The sequence below is a fragment of the Amblyomma americanum genome, chromosome 3, assembly GCF_052857255.1.
Source record: "Amblyomma americanum isolate KBUSLIRL-KWMA chromosome 3, ASM5285725v1, whole genome shotgun sequence".
Lineage (NCBI taxonomy): Eukaryota > Metazoa > Arthropoda > Arachnida > Ixodida > Ixodidae > Amblyomma > Amblyomma americanum.
The window spans coordinates 14564311-14580549 of record NC_135499.1 but is presented as its reverse complement, the minus strand read 5'-3'; the positions used below and the strand labels follow the sequence as shown (position 1 = coordinate 14580549).

The 16239-nt window shown below is 47.1% G+C and overlaps 1 protein-coding gene across 1 annotated transcript in view; it reads right to left on the bottom strand.

Moving 5' to 3' along the window:
* LOC144122864 (uncharacterized) overlaps window positions 1-16239 on the bottom strand; it is a 968996-nt gene that overhangs the window by 445061 nt on the left and 507696 nt on the right. The window lies entirely within an intron of this gene.

The window sequence follows — 16239 nt, the reverse complement described above, 5'->3', positions numbered from 1 at the left end:
TCAAGCAGCAGCATGAGCGAGAACAGCATGGATGACAGGTCAGTGTGTCCAAATATATTATGTTCTTCGCACAAGTGTATGTGGAAGAGCGACCTTGAGCCTGCCACTTGCGAAGTTTAACCGTATTGGCTAATTATCAGAGCCTTCACGACAACGAACGACTGCCGGATGCTTAATAAACGTGACCTCATCGGTAGACAATATAATGCCCGGTTACAACCCTGCCCTATTCAAACAGCAGTAGAAGTCGAGAACAGCATGAACAGCAGGCCAGAGTGTCAAAGCGTACTATGTGCTTATGAATTTTTGTCCTGTCTGCTTTGCCAGCGATAATGGGTAATTAACCTCTCCTAATTGTGAATTTAAGCGCAATACAAAAATAGTGTGACTCGCTCCATACAATGGTTAGACGCATTTAGTCGCGTCTCATTAGAGTCCCGCAGCATATTTTTTAACCTGGCTAAGGTTAGCCGGGACGCCCCGTGTAATGTTCTAGCGTTGATCGTTGCCAAGTTCTATTTCCAATGTGGGCGTGTATAGAACAAGAGTTTGACCACGCTCCGCTCGGTCACAGGAATGCACAAAATAGCCACTTGAATTTACTAGGCAGGCGCTCTTCGCTACATCCCCGATTCGAAGGAGCTGCCAATAGTAGCTAGCTATCAAAGCAGAACAGAAAAAAGCTTTTTGGAGCTATTGCATGTACGGTGCAAGAAATCAAAATTTTACACCTTAGAACAGAAAATAGCTTTGATTGGGCAGGAAAATATCTCTGTGCCTGTCTGTCTGTTAATTAGCTGCTAGCAAAACTGGAGCTTTTTTCTCTGTCCGTCCGTCCGTCCGCGTCAGTCTGTCTGTCTGTCCCCGTCCGTCCGTCCCTCTGTCTGTCTGTCTCTGTCTGTCTGTCTGTCTGTCTCTGTCTGTCTGTCTCTGTCTGTCTGTCTCTGTCTGTCTGTCTGTCTGTCTGTCTGTCTGTCTCTGTCTGTCTGTCTGCCTCCGTCTGTCCGTCCGTCTGTCTGTCTGTCTGTCTGTCTGTCTGTCTGTCTGTCTGTCTGTCTGTCTGTCTGTCTGTCTGTCTGTCTGTCTGTCTGTCTGTCTGTCTGTCTGTCTGTCTGTCTGTCTGTCTGTCTGTCTGTCTGTCTGTCTGTCTGTCTGTCTGTCTGTCTGTCTGTCTGTCTGTCTGTCTGTCTGTCTGTCTGTCTGTCTGTCTGTCTGTCTGTCTGTCTGTCTGTCTGTCTGTCTGTCTGTCTGTCTGTCTGTCTGTCCGTCCGTCCGTCCGTCCGTCCGTCCGTCCGTCCGTCCGTCCGTCCGTCCGTCCGTCCGTCCGTCCGTCCGTCCGTCCGTCCGTCCGTCCGTCCGTCCGTCCGTCCGTCCGTCCGTCCGTCCGTCCGTCCGTCCGTCCGTCCGTCCGTCCGTCCGTCCGTCTGTCTGTCTGTCTGTCTGTCTGTCTGTCTGTCTGTCTGTCTGTCTGTCTGTCTGTCTGTCTGTCTGTCTGTCTGTCTGTCTGTCTGTCTGTCTGTCTGTCTGTATGTCTGTCTGTCTGTCTGTCTGTCTGTCTGTCTGTCTGTCTGTCCGTCCGTCCGTCCGTCCGTCCGTCCGTCCGTCCGTCCGTCCGTCTGTCTGTCTGTCTGTCTGTCTGTCTGTCTGTCTGTCTGTCTGTCTGTCTGTCTGTCCGTCCGTCCGTCCGTCCGTCCGTCCGTCCGTCCGTCCGTCCGTCCGTCCGTCCGTCCGTCGTTTGGTCGGTCGGTCGGTCGGTCGGTCGGTCCGTCCCTCCGTTTGTCTGGCTGTCTGTCGGTCTGTCTGTCCGTCTGTCTGATAATTGACGTGCTAGCAAAACTGGAGCTTCTTTGAAAACTAGCGCATAGGGTAACAAGACAGAGACTAGAATGCACATGCACAGCGCTATGTCTTTTTCCCTTTATCCTGCTACCATGCGCTGTTTTGCCACGAATACTTGGCACCACTATGCCAAGTACTCTCCCTTACGGATGGATGGATGGATGGACGGTAGGAGCGTCCCCTTTGAAACGTGGTGATGGCAGTTGCCACTAGCCTCAGCTTTTTTCTATTTATTTTATTAATTGTGTTTTATATTTTTAAAACTCGCCAGACATTTTCTACACTTCTAACCTCATGTCACCTCTCTGCTTTTGAGCCACCAATGTTCGAATCGCTTTTTGATAATTGCCGCCGGAGATTTATTTACATTATCATTGTTATCTGTAAAGCCTAGGGCCTCAGGAAGAGTGACTTCCTGCATCGACCTCGGCCTGGATATCATCACTTTTGAACATGAGGTGCTCTATTGTTTCTACAGATTTACCCCACACAACCCATCTGCCATCTTGGCTAAATTTCTTCAGCCGGGGCAGCGAATGGGACTGCTGGAGGCTCATACTTCTGCATTCATTCACAGGTGTCTACACGATTCATCGACAGGCTTGTGACGAAGCGTCAAGGGTGCCGCTGTACTGGCGACATCGCAGTCTACCATATTGCATCGCTGTAACCGCGTCTGTTTTGCTCAAAAGCAATACCTCTGCATTCATTCACAGGTACGAATATTTAACATTTCCTGTTTTTTTGTTTCTACTGGCCCTGCTGCCAATTGTCTCTTGAAGGTTTGCCTGAAGGCTTGAAGTTTTGTGTGAACAATACAGCTGCGATAAAACCTTTGCTATGGGAGGACCCGACATTGCTGACCTGAAGTGCGAATTTCGCTGAGAAATTCGGGAGTTAAAAAACTCATTGCAATTTGTTAGCAAACAATATGAAGACATCAAGGATGAATGCGCCGAGGTTATTAAAGAAAATGCCGCAGTACAGGCAAACCAAGAAAAACTGACCCAGGAACATGAAAGAGTAAAGAAATGGTGCATGAAAATTCCCAAAATATCGTGGCTCAGGATCAGTATTCCCGGATTAAGAACGTGGAACTGAAAGTAATTCCGCATGCAATATAAAAAACCTATTCAATATTCCAGACAAGGTTAGCGATGTAATTGGAGAGCCGATAAGCGATGAAGATGCCGACATATGCCAATGTGTTCCAACACGCAATGCTTCTGCCGAGCCGAAAATTGTGGTGGTGTTCAACAGTCGAACAAAGTCTGATGCAGTGCTCGTAAAAAGCACGCAAAAGACGTTTCACGGCGGATAAGCTAGGATTCAAAGATGAAGAGCCAGTGCACGTGAAAGAACCACTGTGCCCACAACTGAAGAAATTGTTCGCAATGACCACCAAAAAGAAAGACGAAAAGCCAGCGAGTTAAAGGCAATTAGTTCGCAGACATATTCAATGAGTACTTTGTATATCTAGCCAAGAGCGTTTGTTCTAATCCTTCAACAGAACATTTGGGTGATGCGAGTATGAATAGCGCTGTTTTTCTCCACACAACTCCAGAAGAGGTTCATGCAGTTTTTATGTTGCTTAGCAATACCAAGGCTCGCGATACAGACGGCCTCGGATTAGGCCGACAAAATTTGTTCTAGATCTCTTGGTCCCAAATTTACGCATATAATTAATGTTTTTCTCTCTACGGGAATATTTCCCCAAAGTATGCAGCGTGCCAAAGAAACAGTTCTTTTTAAATCAGGGAATAAAAATGAGCTGTGGAACTATCGTCCCCTTTCGATTCTTCCTATCATATTGCCGCGAGCATTTGCAGTGTTTGTTCATTCTTCAAATCTGCCGCCACACAACCTTATCGCTTTGTTTGCGACGCAAGACGCGACTAGATTTATCTCGATTGATCGCAGCCAGGCAGAGCTGATTCTACGTTGTTCCGGAATGTTCTAGTAACTTTGCACACTTTATCTCGAAAGTTTGCTATCAGCTTTAAATTGAGCACGGCCGACAGCGGCGGGCATTCTGTTCGACGACCGCCGAGCACGCTTGTCGCTTCGCCGCCGCCGAGTGATTCAGTCCATTTGGGTGCAAGTCAGCCCAATAAACAGTTTTCTTTTAGAAGACCTTTTGTCCGTCTTCATCGCTGCTTCGACTTCCGTCACCACTGCATGACATCCGGTGGAGGTGCGGGGTAGCATTCCATGTTCCGGACGCCCCCTTCAAGTCGTGAAGCCAGCCCTCAGCGCTTCGCACTCGAGGACGAGCCAGCAGCTCAGCGAGCCAGCCAATGTCTCCAGAGAGAGGAGCCTGAGTTCGGGACCCTGCCGAACCGCACCAGACAGCGAAAAGGCGCGGCTACGAGCACCGCAACCTCGCCGAAGATGTCGATACCGATCATACTGCAACAGCTGCGGGTGCCGCCAACTTTCAATGGATCCCTAGGCAAAGACCCTGAAGTATGGCTGGACCAATTAGAGCGCGTGGCGTCATTCAACAAGTGAGATGATGAGGCAAAAATTGGACACGTGTTTTTCTCATTGGATGGCTCCGCACGCACGTGGTACGAAAACTACGAGTCGTCTCTTACGACTTGGGAGCTATTCAAGAGAGAACTACAGAAGGTATTCACCAGTGTCATGAGGAAAAAAAAGAGCCGAACGACTCCTCGAGTCCAGGATCCAGCTTCCGAATGAGCCTGTCCGCGGTTACATCGAGATGAAGTACCTATTTCACCGCGCCGACACCGAGATGACCGAGGAAAAGAAAGTTGTTTTTAATGCGCGGCGTAAAAGAACCACTCTTTGGCAGCCTCGTCCGCCAGCCGCCAAAAACAGTCGAGAAATTCATGCAAGAAGCCTGCACGATTGAAAAACCCTCAACGTCCGAGCTCGGCAGTACAATCGCCCTTCCTCTGCCTGTGCAATCCGTTCGGACACGACGGCCACCACCAGCGGCAGCTTGCGAGAAGTTATCCGCGAAATCGTCCGAGAAGTGCTACGCTAATTACTGCCATCCTCCCCACAGCCACAAGCAGCGACTCTGATGGATGCGGTACGGGAAGAAGTGCAACAGGCACTTAGCACCCCGACGGCACAGAACCCCAGGCCATGACCAACGCCGCTGCAGTAATGACTCCTCAGCCCCAGCGGCAACCCCTGCATCCTTTCCGACATGAACCAGTTGTTCCCGAACGCCACCTCCCTGCACCCGCCTGCCCAGCCTGCGATCGACGCTCAAGCTCCAGGAAATACGACGCCTGGAGGACATCCGACAACCGGCCGTAGTGCTTCCATTGCGGTGAGGCCGGCCATATTCTTCGTCACTGCCAGTACCGACGTATCGATCTTCGAGGATTTGCCCTTAACGCCCCACGACCAAGCTTCGGCCAACGTCCGCCGGAAATCGACGCGTACCTGCGTCGAGAGGAGCACACGCCGAACCGCTTTTCGCGTTCACCATCGCCGTCAGCCTCGCGCTTTGCGTCACCACACCGCAGCTACGCAGCCGCGGTACGAGGAAGGTCTCCCAGCTCCCGTAGGGGAAACTAAAGACAGCGACCTCTGGAGGTGAGGTTGCTCACGAGCGAAACGCCGAAGATCATCCACCGACCACGCCCCATGAAGACGCTGCACCCACGACGCCGCATGAAAAACCGACACTCGCTGCACTGACGCCGCACACAATGACAACCCCGACCACGACGCAATCTACCTTCAAAACGACGCCGATACCCAGAAAAGATTCGACCACACGCCCTACCCGCGACTCGCATACGCGACGAAGCCGTGACCCGACGCCGAGAGCGACATGCAATGCAAGAGCCAGGACCTCGACTTAGAAGTGCTTATCAACGGCCGGAATGCACCCGCTCTAGTCGACACAGGAACCGATTACTCGGTTATGTATATAACATTCGCCGCGCATCTGAGAAAAGTCACAACGGCTTGGAACGGCCCACAAATCTGCACCACAGGGGTCCACCTCTTTACGCCATTAAGACGATGCACAGCGCGAGTGACTGTCAAAGGACATACCTATCCTGCGACATTTGTTGTGCTACCGCAATGCTCCCGCCAAGTGATTTTGGGTATTGATTTTCTTAATGAGCATCAGGCGATCATCGACCCGCGATCCATGTTGATCACGTTTCCGACGGACGAAGCCATCGCTTCGATGAAAACTCGAGAAAATCACGTAGCCTTCAGTGTCTAAGAGGAAGAAGTGCGCGTCCTACCCCGTTCAAGCGTTATCGTGACAGTATGCGCCACGGAAGTCATTAACGCTGAAGCCATCATCGAGGAGAACATGCAGTTACTTCTAGACCGAAGAATCAGCATTGCAAGAGGCATCGCACATTTCCGCAATGGCCAGGCCGAAGTACTCCTGATGAACTTCAGCGAAGAATACCGGCACATTAACAGAGGAACGACGATTGCTTTCTTCGACGAAATATCCGACGTGCGAGAATACTTCGCCCTCTCCGACTCCTCCGCAGAAGATTCGCCTGACCTAGAGAACTCGCTCACTTTCGACATCAACCCAGCCCTGCCCCGGAACAGACAAGACCAGATCCCCAAGCTGCATCGAAGCTACAGTGAGTGTTTTTCGACATCGCCAAAGGTCCAACAAACGCCAATTGCCAAGCATCGCATTATAACAGACCAACACGTCCGACCTCTCCGTCAAAGCCCCTACCGTGTGTCACCACGAGAACAAGCCATCTGGGACCAAGTCGAAGAAATGCTTCGCGACGACCTCATCCAGCCTACAAGCAGCCCATGGGCGGCACCGGTTGTTCTAGTGAGAAAGAAAGACGGCGCACTTCAATTCTGCGTTGATTACCGCCGCCTGAACAACATAACAGAGAAGGACGTCTACCCCCTCCCCCGCATCGACGACACACTGGACCGCCTCTGCAACGCCAAATATTTCTCGTCGATGGACCTCAAGAGCGGCTACTGGCAAATTGAGGTCGACGAAAGAGATCGAGAGAAGACAGCATTCATCACTCCGGATGGGCTGTTTGAGTTCAAGGTGATGCCATTTGGTCTCTGTTCCGCACCAGCGACGTTTCAGCGAGCAGTGGATACAGTGCTGGCAGGCTTGAAGTGACAAATTTGTCTTGTATATTTAGATGAAGTCGTTGTCTTCGCCTCTAACTTTGAAGAGCACGTCAAAAGACTTCGAACAGTACTAGACGCCGTCAAGTCGTCTGACTTACTTTGAAAGCAGAGAAGTGCCACTTCGCCTACGAAGAGCTGCTGTTTCTAGGCCACATCGCTAGCAAGGAGGGAGTACACCCGGACCCGCAGAAAACAGCTGCTTTGAACAATTTCCACCGCCGGCCGATAAGAAAGCACTGCGCAGATTTCTCGGACTGTGCGCCTACTACCGGCGATTTGTGAAAACCTTTTCGCGCATCGCCGAGCCCCTGACTCGCCTGACGAAAGCAGACGTGCCGTTTAAATGGGAAGCGCCGCAATCAGAAGCCTTCAAGGAACTTCAAGGTCGTTTACAGTCCCCGTCGATCCTCGCGCATTTTTCTTGAAGCGTCGATACTGAAGTTCATACCGACGCAATCAGCGTGGGCCTAGGTGCCATTCTCGTTCAAAAAAGCGACGGGCAGGAGAAAGTCCTTGCATACGCTAGCCGTTCCCTTTCCAAGGTCGAGGCTAACTATTCGACAACTGAGAAGGAGTGCCTTGCCATCATCTGGGCTTCGTCAAAATTCCGCCCCTACCTATATGGACGACCGTTCATGGGGGTCAGCGATCACCACGAGCTGTGCTGGCTTGCCAATTTGAAGGACCTCTCTGGCCGACTCGCTCGATAGAGTCTGCGTCTCCAGGAGTTTGACGTCGCCGTCGTTTACAAGTCCGGACGTAAGCACTCTGACGCCAATTGCCTATCACGAGCCCCTGTAGATACACCGCCGCCGGACGACGATGAGGATGCCTTCCGGGACCCATCAGCCCCAGCTCTTTTGCTCAGCAGCAACGCTCGGACCCCTACCTAAAACGCCTCATCAAGTACCTGGAAGGCAGGGTTTCTTCACCCCCCGCTTCATTCAAGCGAGGACTGTTTTCGTTCTGTGGCAGAATGAGGTCCTTGTGAAGAACTTTGCAGCGAGCAAAACAACCTACCTCCTTGTTGTACGTGCTTGTCTCGCGAAGAAGTTCTACACACAGGAAACGAAAGGGCGGACAGTCTAGCTCGAGGGCTCACTTACCGAGCAGGCTTATCGATCGTCTCGGAGTCACGGCTACTCATATGCGAGGGGGGCTACACAGAGACCCTACAACTATATAGGGGAATCAGAAAGAGATATCCATCACCACACAAAGCACTAAATAGGGAAGAGGCTGTAGGATGGCGTAGGCTACAGACGAACACCTTCCCTAACCTACACACATACAACAAGATATCACCAACGCAATTCAGACCAGACTGCCCCTGGTGCGGCAGTACGCCCACACTCTATCACATCACCTGGGAATGCAAGAGAAACATAGCATTCCACAATCAACAAACACCGAGTGCGGAGCAATGGGAGAGCTGTCTCTTCAGCAGCGAGCTTGAGGTCCAGAGGGCCTTGGTAAAGCACGCAACTGAAGCGGCACAACTCAGTGGAGCCCTGGACTGAGGGCCCACTCTTGCTTGAAGACTCAAGTCGCCAGCACCCAAGCAAGACGACCAGGAAGTCTTCATCCCCGCGAACCTCTTGGAAAGAAATAAAAGTTTTCTCTCTCTCTCTCTCTACACACTTCTCACGACAAGCCGACAGCTGGATATCTCGGGTTTACTCACACCCACCGACGCATTCAAGACAAGTATTACTGCCCCCGACTGTCTGCCGATGTAACACATTATGTGAAAACCTGCCGAGATTGTCAGCGACGAAAGACCGCTCGCACATGACCAGCAGGATTTCTGAACCCCACTGTACCTCCCTCAAGGCCCTTTCAGCAGATCGGCATGAACTTGCTTGACCCTTTCCCGATGTCAACGTCTGGAAATAAGTGGATCATCATAGTGACCGACTACCTGACCCGCTACGTCGAGGTGAAAGCCCTACCGAACGGAACAGCAGCAGAACTCACCAAATTTTTCATGCAGTGCATTCTTCTTCGACACGGCGCCCCTGATGTGCTCATCACTGACAGAGGAACAGCATTCACGACGGAACTAACGCAAGCCATCCTGCGTTACAGCCAAGCCAGCCAGTGGAGGACAACTGCATATCATCCGCAGACCAACGGACTGACCGAGCGCCTGAACAAAACCATCGCCGATATGCTCGCCATGTATGTCAGTGCCGGACACAAGACATGGGGCGTCATCCTGCCTTACGTCGTCATCGCCTACAACACCGCAGTGCAGGAGACCACCCAGATGACGCATTTTAGGCTCGTCCATAGCAGGTAGGCCACGACCACGCTAGACGCCATGCTGCCCAACGTTACAGAAGAAGAGAACGTCGACGTTGCCGCCTACCTTCAACGCGCAGAAGAATCTCGAAGGCTCACCCGATTGCGGATCAAAGACCAGCAGCAGTCCGACGCCAGACGCTACAACTCACGAAGACGCAACGCGGAATACAAGCACACGTTTCATAGTTTACGCGGATGACAGAAGTATCTTTATACAGTAAGATAATGTTGTAGAATTTGGGCGTTTAGCCTCACTTTGCTGTCTGTTTGTTACGCTCGCTTTTTTGTCTGATTGGAGTGCGACTAACTGACTAAAAATTAACACATAAAAAAGACCGTTATATTTGCACCATCACAAAAGCGTGTATACTTTGACATAGGCTTTTACTTTGGAAATGATAGGCTGGACCTAGTCAAAGAGGTAAAAACCTTGGAGTAATCTTTAATGAACCCTTAACCTGGGATGCTCATGTAGACCGGATAAGTAAAATCCTCGCGAAAACTTGCTGTATGCTATATCGATTTCGCTACTCTACTCCTCCAAAGATTATTGTTTTATTGTATAACGCCCTTTTCTCTCCTCATCTAAATTATTTCAGCCTTTTATGGAGCACAAAATCCCAAAAAAACTTTCATGAATTATTTCTTATACAAAAAAGAGCTATCCGTCACATCTCAAATGTTTCGTACGACACCCACACAAGCGAACTATTTCCACTTCTTGGTAGCCTTCCTGTCAAGCATATATACGAATTCAACCTTTTGCTAAAATACAAACACAGCTTGACAAATTCTCTCAACTACTTTCTCGAACTGTGCGACCTGACAAAAAATTCGCAACTTTCCTACGACATCAGACGCAGAAAGTGGCGGACGCTGCCATTTTCAAGAACTAACCAAGGGTGCAAGAAGATAGCAAATTGTCAACCAAAACTGCTTAATACTCAATCAATCAATTTTATTTCCAAAAGACCACTTTTTAGGGGCATTACATAAGGGGCGGGAACAACGTTTTATGTGATAGCAAGTAATCATGCGTTATGATGATGACAAATAGCTGTAGGCTCTACGCGTGAAGTTCGCGGGACAGGTTATCGCTGCAATGTCAGCGGCAAGGCCATTCCAGTCAGTGGCGGTGCGAGAAAAAAATGAAGCTGCGAAGGTGACGGTGTGTGCACGTCGACGGCTGATCTGTAATTGATGGAGAGTGCGGTGAGATATGCGTTCCGGAGGGACAATGTAGGGCGCCGTTCGTAGATGGCTGTAAAAAAATTGTGGAATAATAAACGACTGGCTGTGCGGCGGTGCAGCTCGATTGGCTGAATGCCTTAAAGGAATTTCAGATATGCAACACTCGTGCCATAATGGTATGAAGAATGAATAAATCTAACGGCGCGGTTTTGCGAAAGTTCTAATGCGTTGGTCAGATAAGCTTGATGTGGGTGCCAAATGGGTGAAACATATTCTGATTTTGATTTCACTAGTGATTCGTAAGCTAATAACTTAACATCCACGGGCGCATCACGAAGATGACGTTTTAGAAAACCAAGAGATTTGTTAGCCGACGAAATGATGTTATTTGTATTGTGAAGAAGAAGGGCATCATCCTATAATGACTGAGGTAAAGAAGAAGAAGAAGAGGTAGCCGCACTGCCATCGCTCAGACCGAGCGCCTGCTGACCTGAACAGACGAGAGACTCGGTCGCCGCCGTGGTTTCGCCGTCGCCTCAGCATTAATCTAAGCCCCCGTTACAATATGATTTTTCCAGGAGAGGTCAGCGCACAAGGTTACGCCTAAATATTTGTATAACTCTACTGGCAGCACGGGAACGGAGTCGATATGATAAAAGGACACGAGCGGGTTACGGCGACGATGAAAAGAGAGTGCGTTGCATTTCTGATGGTTAAGTTTCATTAGCCAGATTTTACACCTATCCTGAATCTTGTTAAGGTCGTTTTGGAGGGATAATTGATCAGAGATGTTATTAACTGTTTGATAAAGAACACAGTCGTCAGCAAACATGCGAATTTTACAGGAAACATGCGAGGGCAAATCATTTATGTATATTAAAAACAGAAGGGGAACAAGTACGGAACCTTGAGGGACGCCAGATGTTACAGGAAGGAAGCTGGAAGTGTGTTCATTTACAAAGACGGACTGAGTGTGGTTAGTTAGGAATTCTTTAAGCCATCCAACAACATTAGGATCGATATTAAGGTGAGATAACTTGTGTAACAGGCGTTTGTGAGCAACTTTGTCGAAAGCTTTTTTAAAATCAAGAAATATAGCGCAAGTTTGTAAGTTAAGATCTAGGTTGGCATGCAAGTCATTGATAAAGAGGGCTAGTTGAGTATCGCAAGAAAAGCCTTTCCGGAACCCATGCTGCGCAGAATGAAAGAAATTGTTTGCATCCAAGTAGGCAATGATATGAGAGAAAATGACGTGTTCCATGAGCTTGCAAGGTGCACTTGTTAAAGAAATGGGGCGATAATTTAATGGAGAATTTGTGTTACCGGATTTGAAGACCTTCCCATTTTTCCAGTCTCGAGGAAGTTGGCCAGAAGAGAGTGACTGCTGAAATAACAAGCATAAATATCTGGCACTGGTGGGTTTAGTATTCTTAAGAAATTTGGCGTTATTATCTAAACCGGCAGAAGATGAAAGTTTCATTTTATCGATTAGTGACAGGATTCCAGAAGTGTTAAATTCAACAGGCGACATGAAATCATCAAGAAAAGTATTTCGCATAGGAAATGGTACATCAGATTCATTAGTGCGCACTGATTGAAATGCAACATTGAACATGTGAGCACATTCGGCATGACTAAGTACGTCACCAGCTTCATTTGTGATACTGACATCGCGTTTGTGTTTTGGGTTGATAATGTCCCAGAATTTCCGACGATTTGTGTGTAGAATATTAGGCAAGTCCTTGTTAAAAAAAGAACGTTTAGCGTTCAGGGCAGATGAATTATATGCCTTTTCAGCAGCGTGATACTTATCCCAGGCGGTCTGGTTAGTTTGTGCTTTGGCTGCGCGACAAAGACGCTTCTTTCGATTCTCCAGACGTTTAAGGGTTTTAGTGAACCATGGTTTCTGAGAATTCTTTCGGAAGGTGAACTTAGGAATGAACTGATCAGTTAGTTCAATAATTTTGTTCTTAAATTTATCCCAATTTTCTTCGGTACCCTACAGATAACAGTTGATCTAATCGATATTGAGCGCGCGCATCCCCTCAGCCGTCACACAGCTGTAATAATCAATTATGTACATCTTACCTATGCATCTTTTTCAATACTTTCAAACTTTCAATACACTTTCAAACCTGGTATATATTAAACAGTAAACAGTAAGACATCCAGTTCACGATTGATCTCTCTATAGTCACCCTTGTCGTACAAACGGATCGTCTTTTTGATGGCTCCGATGCGGAGTTAATGCTATATTGGCAAGAATTACTTCATGATCACTTATTCTAGGAAGAATCGTAACCGACTTAACACTTTCGGGATGGCTGACGAGTAGTAAGTCTAAAACGTTAGCGCTCGTTTGTGTTATTCTTGTTGGAGCCGGGATAACTTGTGTAAGGCCAAAGTTCAGGCAGATTTTTATAAAATTCTTGGCTTCCGCAGTGCCTGATGCCGTAATAGTGTTAGTATTCCAGTCAACATCCGGCAAATTAAAATCACCAAAGAAAAGTATACGTGACTTTTGATATTTAGCAGTAATTTCACACAGCAAGTTGTTAAGTTTCTCTGAGAAGTACGGGGTACTGTGCGGGGGCCTGTAACAAACACCAAGAAGTACTGACTAAGGAGGACAACGGCAGAAAAGCCACATTATTTCGAGATCAGAAGAAATGGTAAATTATTAGAAAACCCAATGAGCACTCCTCCGCCACGAGACCCCTGACAATCTTTACGGAAAAGCTTAACGTTCAATAAGGCTGCCAGGATTTCACTGTCGTTTATTTCGTGAGCCAGCCAGGTTTCTGTTAATACGAGGATGTTGCTATTGGATGAGCGATTAAGAATAGAGATTTATTCCCTCTTAGCAATAAAACTGCGGATGTTCGTGAAAACTACAGTAAAAGAAAGTGTGGACTGAGGTGTTAGTCGAGACGCGGGACTGGAGTGATGCTGTGGGGCGTTTTTTTTAGGTGGGCGCTATAATATTTATTTGATAGTTTCCGAGGAGTCATCATAAACGTATCGTTCGCGGCCAATAAACAAGGTTTTGTAACTCAGCATATAAGCCGTAAATTTGGTTTTTGCATAGGTGATAAGTTGCTTTCGAGCCTTCCCAACAGCAGGCGAGAAGCCCTCACCGGCGCTGTATTCAGTATCTTTGAATTTTTTTTCTATTGGACAGAATATTCAGCTTCGTTTTGTGGGAGTGAAATTTGACGATTATTGGTCGTATTTTGCCAGCTGTGTGATGGCCGAGGCGATGCTCGCGCTCAATATCGATTAGATCAACTGTTATCTGTAGGGTACCGGAACAAAGACTGATTACAGCTTCCTCAGATTGTGCTTAAGTTTCTGCAGTATCAGCGTGAAGGATACAGGAAAAATCTCTCATTTCTAGCACAGATGTTGCAACTAAGCCTACCAACGTAATTAACTTCCGGTCCTCAATCACAATTTGTTGCGATTGTATCGATAATTTCTGTGTCCGTCATCTAATGTTGGCTTTATATTTTTTACCTTACATTTCATTGTATCAAGTCTTACGTAACCTTCCTAATTTTTTTCTGCTGTGATATATACAGAAAAATGAACATGGTGCGTTTTTATGATGTGTATTATGGTAACATGACATGCGAAGTGCTTGGGTAGCTTTGCAGTGTGTAACATATGCGCCAGTGTATGTCCAATAGTGTTATTATTTGTGTCTTATTGCTTGTAATATGTTCCCATGTACGCCTATGAATAGCAAGCTTGATTGTGTCTTATAATAGTGTCTACAACATATGTGTAAGTGATCTCTGCTTTTAATGCAGACATCTGTAATTGTTTCAATGAAAAGCTGTATGTTAACGCCCTTCAACCTGTACAATATAGGGGCAGCACCCTTCGTCAAGCTACTAATCAGCAGCTTTTTGTTGCTTGCCCTCGCATTTGTTGTACTCATGTAAAAAATGCGAAAAAATTGATTTGAATTGAAATTTAAATTGTAGCTGCGCGTTCCAAGGCACCGTAACATAGCTTCAAAGAGTAGGGCACTGCTACTTGAGTTATTATAGACCGCTTCCCTCCTGATCTGCCGTTTCCAGTATCGCTATAGTTCTACACTATGCTTCTTTTCCGTTGAATTTATCCAAATTTTGCCTTCCCCGTTTTTAACCTGTCGTTTAATGCTCTTTCTTTCTCCGTCCTCGTGTAAGGCATTCTTTCTGGTTCGCTTCCTTGTTCTTTTCCGCCATTGCGAGTCAACACTCTTTCTGTATAGGTATTTAAATACACTAACTGCCCATCTGTTATCGTCCAATTTCCTCAGTGTGTACCTTGACAGTTGTCGTACTCTTAATCCCTTCCCATTTTATTTCAATTTTATTTTCTAGATATATTTCCTGTAGAAAATCAAATACCTCATGACCAATACCTTCATCTTTGAATATGTTCCTCGGGTGTTCCTTGTTAAAGTTGTATGCACCACTTAAGTCTACGAAGGCTAAATACCAAGGTGCGTTTTCCGCCGTAATTATTTCTATGCATTGGGTAAACACGAACAGGCTATCATCTAAGCGCCTATCCCTTCCCAACCCGTTCTGACGTTCTCCGAGTATTTTTAATTTCACCGCCTGCATCACCAGCCTGTATATAGCTGATGTTATCGTAATCGGTCGGAAGGATTTTGTGTTCATGTCATCGCCTTTACCTTTATAAATCAAATTCATTTTACTCTGTTTCCAGCTGAGCGAAATTTGCTTATTTCTTATGACTGTCTCCAGTGCTTTTATCAGTGTTTCCTTACCTCTTGGGCCAAGTTCATTAATAAGCTTGATTGGAATTTTTTCTATCCCTGCGGATGTGCATTTTGGATTATTTGCTTCCGCCATTTTCCAGTTAAGACTGCTAAGTTTTAAAGTCTTTTCTATTGTGCTGTCCTGTGTTGCTCTCTCATTTGGGGAGATTGCCTTACCATCTTTCCTGAATGACTCAGCTATAACTGATGAAATGTACTTCACAGCGTCGTCTCCCTGTAACAATTTTCCCTCGGCATGTTGAATGTGTTCCTGCTTGCTTTGATTCGTTTTACCCAGTCAGCTGATATAGTTCAACAATTTTATTCGCCCCCCTTTAGTTGCATTGCGAACTTCAGCCAGCCAGGGATCAAAAGACTGCTTTATTTAGGCCTGGATGAGGACCTGCAATTGCTGTTTCTTTTGTCGATAAGATTACCATTTTTGGCCTATTTCCTCCTCAGATAACTGCGCCCTCTTTGCTTCTCTTTGTTTTCTTGAAGCCAAACCTCGGTGTTGGATGGCCTCGCTAATTTCATTATTCCACCAAATTCGTGACATCGCCTTTCCTCTACAGAGGTTTACTCCTTTTACTTGTTTTATTTTTGTACTTATGAGTAGTTCTAACTTACTATAACCCAACTTTTCCATAGGGCATTTCTCTATTGCTTCCTCTATACCGGCCACTATTAGCCCTATTTTTTCGTCATTTGATTTTGCCTCATCTTTTTAACTTCTCAGCATTTCTCTTTTGATCAGGGCTCCCAACTTTAGAGTAATACGCATACGAGCACTTCCCTGGCTGTGCTTCCCCTCTTCGTCTATTTCCATTATTGCGAGCTTGTTATACGTCCCCTGAGACATTCAGCAGTAGTAAACGGTCGTTTGCCTGTTACGGGATTCCCACGTGATTTACAATACCTGGGTTGTGTCGCTCACAGAAGTCAAGCATGAATTTCTCGTCGCAATTTGTGTATCCATCCAAATCCTCGAT